The 15066-nt window shown below is 45.5% G+C and overlaps 1 long non-coding RNA gene across 1 annotated transcript in view; it reads right to left on the reverse strand.

The window, feature by feature from the left end:
* LOC138760607 (uncharacterized) overlaps nt 1-15066 on the reverse strand; it is a 29421-nt gene that overhangs the window by 12205 nt on the left and 2150 nt on the right. The window contains exon 2 of the long non-coding RNA XR_011355738.1: nt 9856-9976. This is a non-coding gene — a long non-coding RNA (uncharacterized lncRNA). The remainder of the gene's footprint in view (nt 1-9855; nt 9977-15066) is intronic.

The following is a 15066-nucleotide window of genomic DNA, read 5'->3' on the forward strand; positions in this document are numbered from 1 at the left end:
AGGGGTAGCAACTGTTCCTGTACCTTGTGGTACAAGTCTTGTGGCATCTACACCTCTTTCCTGTTGGCAGCAGCAAGAATCTTTGATGATTACTGCTACTTTCTGATGGCAGCACCCCATGTAGACTTTCTCAATGGTGGGGAGAGTTTTGCATGTGATATACTGGACTGTGTCCACAACCGTTTCCAGGGCTTTCCACTGAGAGATGTTGGTGCCCCCATAACAGGCCATGATGTAGCCGGTCAGCACAATTTCCACTACACATGTGTAGAAGTTTTCCAAGGTTTTAGATGTCATACAAAAACTCTGCTATCTCCTGAGGGAGTAGAGGCACTGATATGCTTTCTTCATAATGTTATTTGTCATTGAAAGATCCTCTGAGAAAATGACTCCCAGGAATTTAAATTTGCTCACCCTGTCCACCTCTGATCTCCCAATGATCACTGGATCGTACACCTCTGATTTTCCCTTCCTAATGTTTATAATCAGCTCTTGCACCTTGAAGAAGGTCTCAGGCCGAAAATGGTGGTTCTTTACCTACTATGGACACTGTGACCTGCTGAGATCTTTTAGTATTCTTGTGCTTTTCTACAGTCATAGCATCTGTTTACTTTTATTGCTGTCCTCTATTCTTAAATTAGTGCTTGGCTATTTCAAATCATTATTCTGTTTTGTTTTCAGCATTATAAAGTTTGTGAAAGCGTTCTGATTTTATATATCATGTAATTGCTCATTTCAGCCTTTCCACAGCACTTCAGTGGTTTTCTGCTGAGCAGAATTTATATCCCCCACATAGGCTCCTGTAATAGTAAATGAGGACTTGCAGCAGCGTTGACACGGCAAGCTGGTCCTTGCCCATAATCCAACATTCTGTTTAACTAGTTTGATTGATGTTCTTCTAGCAGGATGCGATAAATTGTGAAGCGACTCAAAAATCACCCGCACAATATTGGATATTCTCCAAGACTGACCTGAAGTCGGTATATCACCAGCTCCCAATTCACCCAGAGGGTCACCAGTATATGGCTTTCGAGACAGACGGCTGCCTCTACCACTTCCTTCGGGTCCCTTTCAACGGTACAGATGGGGGTCGCTCTTTAAGTGGGAAATGAATCGCATGGTGGACTGCTATAATCTACAGGCCACCTTCCCATTCCTAGATAATGTAACTATCTGTGGCCATGACCTGCAGGATCAGGATGCAAACCTCTGCAAGTTCCTTCGGGATAAATATGAGTTACAGATAGCACACTTAGCCAGACTTGGCTGCGTGCTTGAGAACAACATCATTGGCCCTGACCTGGACTACATGCATCAGCTGATGGAGCTACCCCTCCCACATACCCTCAAAGCTCTGAAGACATGCCTCGGATTCTTCCCATACTACACTCAATGGGTCCCCAACTACGTGGACAAGATTCGCCAATTGGACAAAGCTACCACATTTCCCCTGCTAGCAGAAGCCCAAGCTGCATTCAACAGTATCAAAGATGACCTCTCCAAGGCAACCATGCATGCCATAGACAAGTCCACACCATTCCAAGTAGAGGGCAATATGTTTGACTTTGTCCTGTCTGCCACTCTCAATCAAGCAGGCAGACCAGTCACCTTTTTCTCACACACCCTCTAAGGCCCTGAAATTCGCAACTCCTCCATCGAGAAGGAGCCCTGGCCATCATGGAGGCAGTGCGCCACTGGATGCATTGTCTCACCGGGAAACTCACAGATCAGCGAGCAGACCCATTTATGTTTAATAATAAGCAAAGGGGCACAATCAAGAATGATAAGACCCTCAAGTGGAGAATCGAGCTGTCCACTTACAACTATAACGTTCTCCACCAGCCCTGCAAACTAAATGAGCCCCCAATTGCTCTTTCCCGAGGAATTTGTGCTTGTGTTCAAATGGACAGGCTGTAGGCTTCCATAATGACGTTTGTCATCCCAGAGTTACTTGGTTTTTCCATTATATCAAATCTTGGAATCTACCATACTCCATTGAGGAAGTCCAGACAATGACTAAAAACTGCCAGGTCTGCGTCAAACGCAAACTTCAATTCTACTGGCCCAACTAAGTGCATCTTATCAAGGCTGCCAACCCCTTCGAATGCCTCAGTATTAATTTCAATGCCCTCTTCCAACTGGAATGTCTACTTCCTTACAATCATGGATGAATATTCCCATTTCCCCTTTGCCATACCTTGCCCGGACATGACCACGGACACAGTTATCAAGGCCCTCAGTAATATCTTCACACTCTTTGGGTACCCTTTCTTCATCTACAATAACCGAGGGACATTATTCATGAGTAATGAGCTACGGCAGTACCTGCTGGCCAGGGGCATTGCCACAAGCAATACCACCAGCTAAAACCCTCGGGGTAATGAGCAAATAGAAAGGGAGAGTCGCACAGTATGGAAGACCATCCTTCTGGCACTGAGGCCACAGGGTCTCCCCATCTCTCAATAGCAATAAGCCCTCCCAGACACACTCCACTCCACTTTTATGTACGGCCACAAACAACAGGCCTCATGAACGTATGTTTGCTTTCCTGAGTGTTCCTGTGTCAGGGTCTATGCTGCCCACCTGACTTACCTCCCCAGGACCAATCTGGGGAAGCATGTCAGGCAATCTAAGACTGATCCACTGGTCGAGATGGTCCGCCTTCTCCACAAGAAATCCCAGTACGTCTACATTGTCTTCCCTGACAGTCGCGAAGACACAATCTCAATCCAGGTCCTTGCTCCATCAGGGGCTTCCACAACCACCAGTGACTTTCCCACTTCAACCTTAGGAGTCCTAGAACCTGCAGCTGACCACCTCCTACCTCTGGCCACTGTGGTCACTAACGATGCACCAGCTCCACATTTCCCCCACCAATCCCACCTCTCCCCACCCCCTCGAAATACTGTAACAGTCTAACCTCACAAACTGCTCAGGATGCTATGGCAGCGGCCCAACCATTGCCACATTGTTCACTGTGGCAGAGGAAACCCCCTGATAGACTTGAAATGTATAGTTGTTTCACCTTTTTTTTAACCTCACCCCGCAGGATTTATTTAAAAAAAGGTTAAATGTAGTAAACCTTTGTTGTACCATGATTGGCTGCTGCCGACTGGACACGTCTCCCGAGACTGATCCTACCTATAGTCCCTTGCATACTCCTCCTTTCACTTTGCTTTGATCAGTCAATGAGGTTGATGACTGTTCCAGTCTTTAGTTAATAAAAGCCTGATAGTTCCAGCCTTTTGTGATTATTGATGGCGCGTCAGTTGCATAATTCTGTTTCCCAAAAATATGATCAGCAATGGCAAAAGAAATGCCAAATTCTTCAAGTTTCTGAAACATAGAGGTATGGTGGAGCTTGTGCTCCTCTTCATCCACACTTGCAACCAGAATATCGTCGATGTAAATAAAACAAAATCAATGTTGGTGAGTACCTGGTCCATTATCTGCTGGAATGGCTGAGCTGCATTCTATAGACTGAATGGCATTCACAGGAACTCAAAGGGATAATCACTGACATCCTCGCGACATCAGAAGGTTCAACTGGAATCTAATAGCAAGCTTGAACTAGACCTTTTTTTCACAAATACAGGCAGTCTCCAGGTTAAAAAAGAGTTCTTTTACTTAGGTCTGTCTTTAATTCAAATTTGTATGCAAGTCAGAACTGATACATATACTCCTTATTTCGCATCAGTAAGTTAAATGTTTATCTAAGTATATAGTATATATTTTATCTTTATATGTATAGAAAACACTTTCCAATACACTAAAACATCTTAATAATCCAGTACATAATAATAATGAGGTAATAATACATTACTGTAGGCAATAATAAAGGTAACTACATATGGCCATAAGATCATGATTAAAAGTTAACACTTACAGAAGTTGATGGAGAGATGGCTGCATTACAGCACAGGTACTTTCAATTTTGAATTCCAAATCTATTCCCGCTCTTGAGATATGCGGTATGCATACTCTGCTCTCTCGTGATGCTGGGCGATGGCAGCGCCCCCGATCCCACAGGCATCCCGCACCTTTGCTCCTTCTGATCTGTGCCTGGCTCCTTCGCTCATTCTTCGCTCCCCCCTCCCTCTGTCCTCGGTGGCGTGATCGCACTTTAAGGACACGCTGCCAGTTTGTAGAGCCGAGTGGCGGTCCCAAGCAAAGCTGTCATGGTATTGAAGGCATTGCGATGAGGCATGCTGCTTCTTTTTCTTCCCCTTGGTCCCTCCCCTATGCCGGGCCATTCTACCTCATGCCCGCCTGCTGCTTTGCCCAGGCCTTATGTGGTGTAGCCTGACAGTGGATGCATGTCACCGGCTGCCTGAGGGGACAGTGAGGTAATGGAAAACAAGCTCTGCTTGAACCAGAAGCAGATATCATTCTCCTTTCAGCTGGCTTTTTGATTTGTAACTATGGGTTATTCATAAATCAGACATTTTCATCTCGGGGACTGCCTGTATATGTTTCTCATAGAGATTTGCTGAAAATTCTTGTAAATTGGAAATGTTGTATTGGTCAGACATGGTAGAATAGTTTATGGCACGATAATCATCGCAAGGTCAACAATCCTCTGGAGATTATTGTTTTGGAACCATAAGCAAAGGTCAAGACCAGCAGCTGTCAGATCTACAGACTATGACCAACTCTTTCATGTGATCGATTTCCAATTTTGCAAATTTAAGATGGTCTGGGGGATAATCGGCGAGCCTGCGCTACAACCAGAGGACCCAAGTCTCTATATGGTAGGTTATTGTATGTTTAATGTCTGTCTGATTATACAATGGGGTCACTAGGCAAGGGAAACACTTGAGCAAGACTTGGAAAGGGCAGAAACCAGGAAGAGGGCTTGTCAGGCAGTGAATGACAAATGCAGCTCACCTGCATACAAGAGCTGCAGTCCATGACAAGGAATTTTCCAAATCCACCAACAAAGAAAAATATGACAAGAAATCTGCTCCCAAAATGGAATTTACAACGTTTGGAACCGTGAAAACCCACCAATATCCTTAGTTATAATTTTTCTTCACTTACTATTCTCTCTTTGGCTTGGCTTCGCGGATGAAGATTTATGGAGAGGGTAAAAGGTCCACGTCAGCTGCAGGCTTGATTGTGGCTGACGAGTCCGATGTGGGACAGGCAGACACGGTTGCAGCGGTTGCAGGGGAAAATTGGTTAGTTGAGGTTGGGTTTTGGGTTTTTCCTCCTTTGTCTTTTGTCAGTGAGGTGGGCTCTGCGGTCTTCTTCAAAGGAGGTTGCTGCCCGCCGAACTGTGAGGCGCCAAGATGCACGGTTTGAGGCGAGATCAGCCCACTGGCGGTGGTTAATGTGGCAGGCACCAAGAGATTTCTTTAGGCAGTCCTTGTACCTCTTCTTTGGTGCACCTCTGTCACAGTGGCCAGTGGAGAGCTCGCCATATAACACGATCTTGGGAAGGCGATGGTCCTCCATCCTGGAGATGTGACCCACCCAGCGCAGCTGGATCTTCAGCAGCGTGGACTCGATGCTGTCGGCCTCTGCCATCTCGAGTACTTCGATGTTAGGGATGAAGTCGCTCCAATGAATGTTGAGGATGGAGCGGAGACAACGCTGGTGGAAGCGTTCTAGGAGCCGTAGGTGATGCCGGTAGAGGACCCATGATTCGGAGCCAAACAGGAGTGTGGGTATGACCACGGCTCTGTATACGCTTATCTTTGTGAGGTTTTTCAGTTGGTTGTTTTTCCAGACTCTTTTGTGTAGTCTTCCAAAGACGCTATTTGCCTTGGCGAGTCTGTTGTCTATCTCGTTGTCGATCCTTGCATCTGATGAAATGGTGCAGCCGAGATAGGTAAACTGGTTGACTGTTTTGAGTTTTGTGTGCCCGATGGAGATGTGGGGGGGCTGGTAGTCATGGTCCACCGGCTGGTTCGCTGCAAGCTCAACCTTCACTTCAAGCCAAACCCCAGGAACAGTAGAGCCCCCAGAAAGAGGTTCAATGTTGGAAACCTGCAGTCAGACGAAGTGAGAGGGAACTTCCAGGCAAACCTCAAAGCAAAGCTCGAAGATGCAATCCACCTCACGGACTCGTCCCCTGAAACCCTCTGGGATCAGCTGAAGACTACCATACTGCAATCCACTGAAGAGGTACTGGGCTTCTCCTCCAGGAAAAACAAGGACTGGTTCGACGACAACAGCCAGGAAATCCAGGAGCTGCTGGCAAAGAAGCGAGCTGCCCACCAGGCTCACCTTACAAAGCAGTCCTGTCCAGAGAAGAAAAAAGCCTTCCGTCGCGCATGCAGCCATCTTCAGCGCAAACTCCGGGAGATCCAAAATGAGTGGTGGACTTACTATTAATGCACTAATATTAACCATATAACAATTACAGCACGGAAACAGGCCAATTTGTCCGCACTGATCCAAGCACCCTCCTCTAATCCCACTTACCAGCACTCTGTCCATATCACTCCATCCCCCTCCCATCCATATACTTATCCAACTCTTTCTTAAATGACAAAATTGACCCTGCCTCCACCACCTTTCCCGGAAGCCCATTCTACACAGTAACCACTCTCTGAGTAAAGAAGTTATCCCTCATTATCAGATGTGAATGTCAAATAACACTCTGCACCCCCAAAGCAAAATGTTCCTTTGCTGGTTTTAATTAATGGAAGTCACTGATTTTGCATCCAGAAACTTGGATCTCCTCTGCAAGCCCCATCAATTCCAATCTACCAGGTGAAATCAACAGTCATACTCAGCTATTTGAAAAGTAAACCATCTTCTCACAACAGAGCTTCTTATGCTGTTAATTGTTGAACATTTTAATGATCCCTATGACTCAGCATAATTATTCAAATAAAAAATCCTTAGTCTTTAAAAAATTGATGAATTTAAGTGCTTGAGTGACTAGAATGTTTGATGGGAAAAAAGTTAAGAAGTCTCACTTTATTAGTTTCCCAATGCACTCCCACAAACTACATTTTAATTATTGGTGGCATAAATTGTATATTTGAGAGATTAACTTTCGGTTAATACAAATTCGTACAATTTCCTAAATTGGCATTGTATATCTACATTGGAGGGTGTTAAGCCACCTTTGCTCAGGCCAAGACGGATTGGGGAATGTGGAACTTGGTGTTACATCAAAGAGAAAGCTGCAGTTACCATTGTTTATGTAGTTATTGAGATTTTACCTTAAAGGTAAGACCTCTCAGCTATGAAGGACCAGTCTGTGAAATGTGATATAGCTATCCACTCTCAGATTTGGCCATTCAGGTCAGACGGAAGTCATGAGGATATGGGGGGTGGGGGGTGGGGGGGTGGTTCAGCTCAGGGAACAGAGGGATGGAGAGAAAAGGAATTGTATCTCAGAATAAACCAACAAAAAATACAAAATGCTGGAGAAACACTGCAAGTCAAACAGTGTCCTTTATATGACAACGGTAAAAGTACGTCACTGACATTCTCTCAATGTCAGGTAAAGTCATTTCATCACAGAATAAGGATTTCTAGCATTTTATCATATAGTGAAATGTATAGTCAGGACTTCTTCATTGCCAGGAGTAAATCAATTATTTCCTTCAAGCCATGAGATTGCTTGGGCTTGCAGTTAATGTTGAGGACTCCCAGGTTCTGATTATCCATTCACTCTGCACATGCTGTTGATCGGAATATGAATGATGAATGATGTTGACAAAAGATTGTACTGTTCTGTTGCAGAATGAATGTGTCATGACTGCCACCACAAACAAGCATTGACTTGGATGTTGACAGGAGAATATTCCCTGGCATTTTCAGAAAATATCAATGTTAATGTGCAAAAGCATACAGAAAAATGTCATCAAAATTAATGTCATCCTGCATCAGTGTGAAATCTTTAAACCTTGCAAAACCTTGGAGTCAGCCTGCTTACTTCTCTTTGACGTCAGAAAATATCCAGTGACAGCCTGCAAGGAACCAGATGCAACAAAGATCATAGCAAGAGTCACCTTCATAATCATTGATAGTGCAATTTCTGCCCCACTGCGAGTCTCAGTGGCTCCCTCCTTAGTGAATATTGTTTGTTTTTGAAGTTCAAGAAGGCATATTTTTTCCCTGACCACTCAGGCTCTGATGCTCCTGTATCTCTTTCCCAACAGGAGTAGCTGGAAAGTGACTCAGAGTAATTATTGTCTTCCTTCTCCTCCTCCTCTGTGGTGTTACACCACCAGCCTACTGCAGGGGGCAACCTCTGTACCTGCCGGAGTGTAAGGGGACAGGACATCACCTGGCCGGCTGCCAATCAGGCGGCCTGAATGAGATCAAGCCCCACCCGGTCGGGTGTCAATCATGCTCCAGGATATAAGCCTGTGCTGGCCTCCCGAGGCCTCACACTGAGTTGCTGCAGCCACAGCCAGCCTGGCTCTGTGGAGGTTTTTGTGGATTAAAAACTGTTGTTCAGTCTTTACCTTGTGTGTGTCTGATTCTGTCTAACAGTGCACCATATCCTCCCCTCCCACTATCTCCTCTCCCTTCCACTTCCTCCTCCTCTCCACTCCCTCTCCCCTTCTCCTCTCCCTCCCCTTCTCCTGCTCCCTCCTCCCTCTCCCCTTCTTCTATGCTTCCCATATCCTCCCCTCCTGTTCCCCATCCACTTCATCTCTCTCCCTCTTCCTCCCCATCCCATTTCCTTCTCCCCCTCCAACTTCCTCCCCTCATACCTCCTCCTCCTCCACATTCCTCTCCCCTTCTCCTCTCCTTCCCATTCTCCCCCTCAACTTCTCCTCACCCTTCTCCTCTCCACCCCTCCCACTTCATCCTCCCTCCTCTCTCTCCCTTCCAATTCCTTGTCCTCCCTCCTTCCTCTCCCCTTCCCCTCCCACTTACTCCTTCTACTTTCTGCTCCTCCTCCAACTCCCCTTCCTCCTCTCCCTCCTACTTCCTCCTCCTCCCCCCACTCCTCCTTCTCCCTATACCCCTCCCCCTCTGACCCCTACTCATTCTCAAAGAAATGTTGTGCTAGAAGAGAAAGGCCGATGGATGCACACTTGTCTGGAATAACTGGTTTGTCCAGACGCCTTGAAATTGCCAGAAGTCCTTTGCTGCGGCCACACCTTTCCTTAAATGTTTGCAACTTGAAGCAATAATGTAAAATACTGAAAGCCTGTAAAATTGCAGAAGATGGCAGAAGAAATCCAACAAGAGGTTGACAAAACTCTTATGGGTGGACATCCTTTCTGCTGCCTCATGTCTTTTCATTTCATTTCATATATCATATCACTCTTAATTTACAGGAATGATTGTACAAAAATGTACTGAAAGTCATGTCATGTGAGATACACAGTTTTTTTTAAGAGATTGAGCCCAATAATTTGCCAGTGAAAGAACAATTTACATGCATAAAATTATCTCATCAGTTAACTCTTTACAGAAATGTAATTATGCACTTGATAAAATCTGGAGTAAAAATCAAACAGGCAGTACCTTTAAAGGGAAGGGAATTGTCAAAGATCTTGGTCAAGTCTCTGCATTTGAACTGAGAATGGAGGGGGAAGATAATCAGTATAATGTGACAGAGGTCACTAGGTGATCGGTGGACCAGATGGGGAAAGGGTAATGAACAGGTGGAGCCAGGTGGGGGAGGGGTGGAGTTCAATTTCCTTCAAATTCCTGGGTGTCAACGTCTCTGAGAATCTGTCCTGGAGCCTTCATTTTGATGCAATCACCAAGAAGGCTCACCAGTAAAAGCTTGAGGAGATTTGGTATGTTACCAGACTCTCAAAAACTTCTACACGTGTACTGTGGAGAGCACTCTGGCAGGTCAAATCACTGTCTAGTCCAGAAGTGCCAATACTCAGGACAAAATAAACTCCAGAGGGTTTTTAACTCTACCTGCAACATCACGGGCACCAGTCTTCACTCCGTCGAGGATATCCACAAGAGACGGTGTCTTAAGAAAGCAGCCTCTGTCCTCAAGGACCCCCACCACCCAGGCCATGTCCTCTTCACTCTACTACCATCAGGGAAAAGATACAGGAGCCTAAGGATGAGCATTCAGTGGCACACGGACAGCTTCTTCCCTGCTGACTTCAAAGTCCTGAATGAACAATGAACCAAAGACACTGTCTTACTTTCACTTTCTGTGCATTATTTTTATTTATTGTTGTAATGTGGTTTATATGAATGTTTGCTCTATGATGCCGCTGTGAAACAATGAATTTCATGACATGTTTATGACAATAAATTCTGATTCTGGTTCTGAGCTGGATGAGGCAGGTGAGTGAGAGATGGAATCAGACAGAGAGGAAAAGAAAGGGCAGATCAAACCAGGTAGGAGGTGAGAGGAAAGGGCAAGGGACAGCTGATGAATGAGAACACAGAGGCTGTCAGTGGTGGAATCTGATGTGAGAAGGTGACAGTGGGAACCATTAAGGGAGAGGTGAAGGGCTGATGAAACCAAATGGAGGCAGGTATCTTGTGGGCACTTAGTGGGTGAAATGTGTGTATAGTATGTGGATGGAACCAGGAGAGGAAGGGGGATGAGAAAGGGTAATGTGATGTTGGGGTGGGGGGGGGGGGGAATATGGGAATGTGGATGAAAATGGGAGTATTGGAGATGGATCAGAAGGAGGGAGTAGGGGAATATAGGAGATAATGATATGCTGCAAGTTCAGTGTTCATATCATTCGGTTATAGACTACCTAATATTCTCCCAGAATCACAGTGCGGCTTTCGCGCAAACAGAGGAACCACTGACATGGTCTTTGCCCTCAGACAGCTCCAAGAAAAGTGCAGAGAACAAAACAAAGAACTCTACATCACCTTTGTTGACCTCACCAAAGCCTTCGACACCGTGAGCAGGAAAGGGCTTTGGCAAATACTAGAGCGCATCGGATGTCCCCCAAAGTTCCTCAACATGATTATCCAACTGCACAAAAACCAACAAGGTCGGGTCAGATACAGCAATGAGCTCTCTGAACCCTTCTCCATTAACAATGGCGTGAAGCAAGGCTGTGTTCTGGCACCAACCCTCTTTTCAATCTTCTTCAGCATGATGCTGAACCAAGCCATGAAAGACCCCAACAATGAAGACGCTGTTTACATCCGGTACCGCACGGATGGCAGTCTCTTCAATCTGAGGCGCCTGCAAGCTCACACCAAGACACAAGAGAAACTTGTCCGTGAACTACTCTTTGCAGACGATGCCGCTTTAGTTGCCCATTCAGAGCCAGCTCTTCAGCGCTTGACGTCCTGCTTTGTGGAAACTGCCAAAATGTTTGGCCTGGAAGTCAGCCTGAAGAAAACTGAGGTCCTCCATCAGCCAGCTCCCCACCATGACTACCAGCCCCCCCACATCTCCATCGGGCACACAAAACTCAAAACGGTCAACCAGTTTACCTATCTCGGCTGCACCATTTCATCAGATGCAAGGATCGACAATGAGATAGACAACAGACTCGCCAAGGCAAATAGCGCCTTTGGAAGACTACACAAAAGAGTCTGGAAAAACAACCAACTGAAAAACCTCACAAAGATAAGCGTATACAGAGCCGTTGTCATACCCACACTCCTGTTCGGCTCCGAATCATGGGTCCTCTACCAGCACCACCTAGAACGCTTCCACCAGCGTTGTCTCCGCTCCATCCTCAACATCCATTGGAGCGCTTACACCCCTAACGTCGAAGTACTCGAGATGGCAGAGGTCGACAGCATCGAGTCCACGCTGCTGAAGATCCAGCTGCGCTGGATGGGTCACGTCTCCAGAATGGAGGACCATCGCCTTCCCAAGATCGTGTTATATGGCGAGCTCTCCACTGGCCACCGTGTCAGAGGTGCACCAAAGAAAAGGTACAAGGACTGCCTAAAGAAATCTCTTGGTGCCTGCCACATTGACCACCGCCAGTGGGCTGATAACGCCTCAAACCGTGCATCTTGGCGCCTCACAGTTTGGCGGGCAGCAACCTCCTTTGAAGAAGACCGCAGAGCCCACCTCACTGACAAAAGGAAAAGGAGGAAAAACCCAACACCCAACCCCAACCAACCAATTTTCCCTTGCAACCGCTGCAATCGTGTCTCCCTGTCCCGCATCGGACTTGTCAGCCACAAACGAGCCTGCAGCTGACGTGGACTTTTTACCCCCTCCATAAATCTTCGTCCGCGAAGCCAAGCCAAAGAGACTACCTAAGTGGAGTACAAAGTGTGTTGCTCTAGGCCTCACCTTGGCAATGGCAAAGGCTGAGGATGAACAGGTCAGTGTGGGAATGGGAAGGGGTGTTAAAATGGCATACAACTAGAATTCCTGTGTACAGAGTGCAGGTGCTCTGCAAATTAATCGGCGAGTCTGTGTTAGGTCTCACTGATGTAGAGAAGGCCACACAAGGAGCATTGATTGCAGCAGATGAGGTTGGAGATGCATGGGAATCTTTACCTCACCTGGAAGAATTCTGGATGGAGTTGAAGGAACAGATGTAAGAACGAGTGTCAAACAAGAAAATCTACGGATGCTGAGGTCAAAACACAAATATGCTGGAAAAATTCAGTAGGTTACGCGGCATCCAAGAAAATGTTGGTTACCTTTTATATCCTTTGAATGCTGCATTCAACTGCTGCATGATTGCTGAGTTTCTCCAGCACATTTGTTTATTGCAGGTAAAAAGGAGCTTTACCAGGAGGCAGGAAGGAGCGAATGGGAGGGATGAGTGAACCAGGGAGTCACAGAGCCTTGAGGAAGGCAGAAAGGGCTGGGATGTGGAAGATGGTGCATGTGGTGGGATCCTGTTTCAGCTGGCAGAAATGACAGAGACCAGCAGGGTGAAAGGTGAGCACTGGGTGTATTCCTTCTATACAATGGTGGAGAAATCTAGAGGAAAGGATGGCATTCTTATAAGGGACAGGGTGGAAAGAGGTGTAGTTTGGGTAGGTGTGGGAGGCTATGGATTTATAGCAAACGTCAGTGAATAATTTGTCTCTTGATGTGGAGTCAGCAAGATCCAAAGGGGGAGGAAGGAATGTGTTAGAAATAGTCCAAGTGAATTTGAGAGTGGGGTTGAATTTAGTAGTGAATTCCGCAGAGGTCCAAGATAAAGCACCAATGTTGCAAAGAAAGTTTGGGGAGTAGACCCAGAACAAGGAATGTTCCACATAGCCAATGAAAAGACAGGCACAGTTATGATCCATGTCAGTCCACAAGGCTTTGATTTGTAGAAAGTGAAAGGATTCAAAAGAGAAGTTGTTCCTGGAGGGAAGGTGTTCTGCTGGATGGATGAAAGTGTTTTGGAGGGAAACAGTTGGATCTTTGTTATAGAGGTAGAGAACTTTTTGATGGGGGTGGACATCTATAAAGACTAAACATCCATGGTGAAGTTAAGACAGTGAGGCCAGGGAATTGGAAGATGTCAAAATGATGGAGGGCTAGTCAGGTGTCCCAGATAAGGGTGTGAAGGGATTGGGCAAGGGAGACAGAGTTGAGTCAAGATATGAAGAGATAAGTTCAGTAGGGAAAGAGTGGGTAGAAACACTGAGCCTATCATTGTTCTAATCAATTGGTGGATCCTGGATAAGAGATAGATGCAGGAAGTGTGGGTTTGGTGTACTATCAGGTAGAAGATGGTGGAGGAGAGATCTGCTGATATGATGAGATCTGTGACAGTGCTTGTTGTGTCATAGTCCAGTAGAAGGTAGGAGGAGATGTGTAAGATCTTCCATTTAGCTTCTGCAAGGTAGTGTTTAGTCAGTCAGACCTTCTCTTTTTTTTTGTGTTATTTATTTTGAAGTCACTTCCTTTGACTTTCCATCCCTGAATTCTGTTGTGACTACTTTCAGTTTGCTTGTTGCACCTTACCTATACAGCATTGGATTGATTATAAATATCCATGCCTTTGTGACATCTATCACAGGATCGGCAGAACTGCTTCTACATCACAATGTAGTTCTCACATAACTTTCTCTGTTGTAGGCTGAGATTGATTCAGCATTCTATGCATTCTATAAACACTAAAAACCTTATAAGTACACTGCTTCGCCAATCTCATCTTCTGCAGCAGCTGGTCCTATTCCAGGCATATTTGCTAGCTAGCTTTTGCCTTCCGTTTTTTTCTGTGGATTCCTGCCATGACACATCCATTGTCCTGAGACTGCAATGAATTGCCTCTATCACGCTGTACATGCAAGATATAGATTCTCCCTCTGAACTGCTAGATCTGGGGGTTCACAATAATCACATTTCTCTGAAAATGTCCAATTACTCTTTAACTGATCTCTGGACTAATGCTGCTCATTTTGGAGTGATCTTCCATCTCACCTTGTTCTAATTCTCTGACCAACCTGGTAAATTGCTTTGCAGGCTTGTTTATCAATCTTGTGGTGACTTCTGCTGAGGTTCTCCAAGTTGCTTCCAGAGATAAGCGGGTTAGCTGATGACGAGAGATTGTAACCCCCCCCCCCTCCCCCCCCCCCCTCCCACAGCCATACTCACTGGAATTCAGAAAAATGTTTCATGGAAACATATAAATTTATAAAAGGCATAGATAAGGTAGAGGCAGGAAAGTTGTTTCCACTAGTAGGTGAGACTAGAACTGGGGGAAATAGCCTCAAGATTTGTAGGAGTAGATTTTGGATTGCGATGAAAAGAAATAGCTTTTCCTAGCGAGTTGTTTATTTGTGGAATTTTCTGCCCAAGGAAGCAAAGGTGATTCCTCATTAAATGTATTTGAGACACAGATATATTTTTGCATAGTAGGGAAATTAAGTTTTACAGAGAAATGGCAAGTACGTGCCATGATCTTATTAAATGGCAGAGCAAGCATGACAAGCAAGCTGCCTTACTCCGTATGTTCTTATTTAAGTAATGGACATTCTATGACATTATGGTCTGCTTTTTTTTAACTTGAATTAGCAGTGTGCCCACTCCTGCTAGCAGGCATCAGAACAAGTACTGTACTGGAAATGCATGGCTTTCTTCATATCATATATATTCTATGTAAACACAGTTGTGTTTAAAACCTTCCTTCTGATGATCTTCCAGTTCAATACACGGCATGCAGTTTCAGTATAGTTCTTCGCTCTCTTTTGCTTTATATTTTCTTGATCGCTTTATAACATAAT

The sequence above is a fragment of the Narcine bancroftii genome, chromosome 4, assembly GCF_036971445.1.
Source record: "Narcine bancroftii isolate sNarBan1 chromosome 4, sNarBan1.hap1, whole genome shotgun sequence".
In the NCBI taxonomy this organism is placed as follows: domain Eukaryota; kingdom Metazoa; phylum Chordata; class Chondrichthyes; order Torpediniformes; family Narcinidae; genus Narcine; species Narcine bancroftii.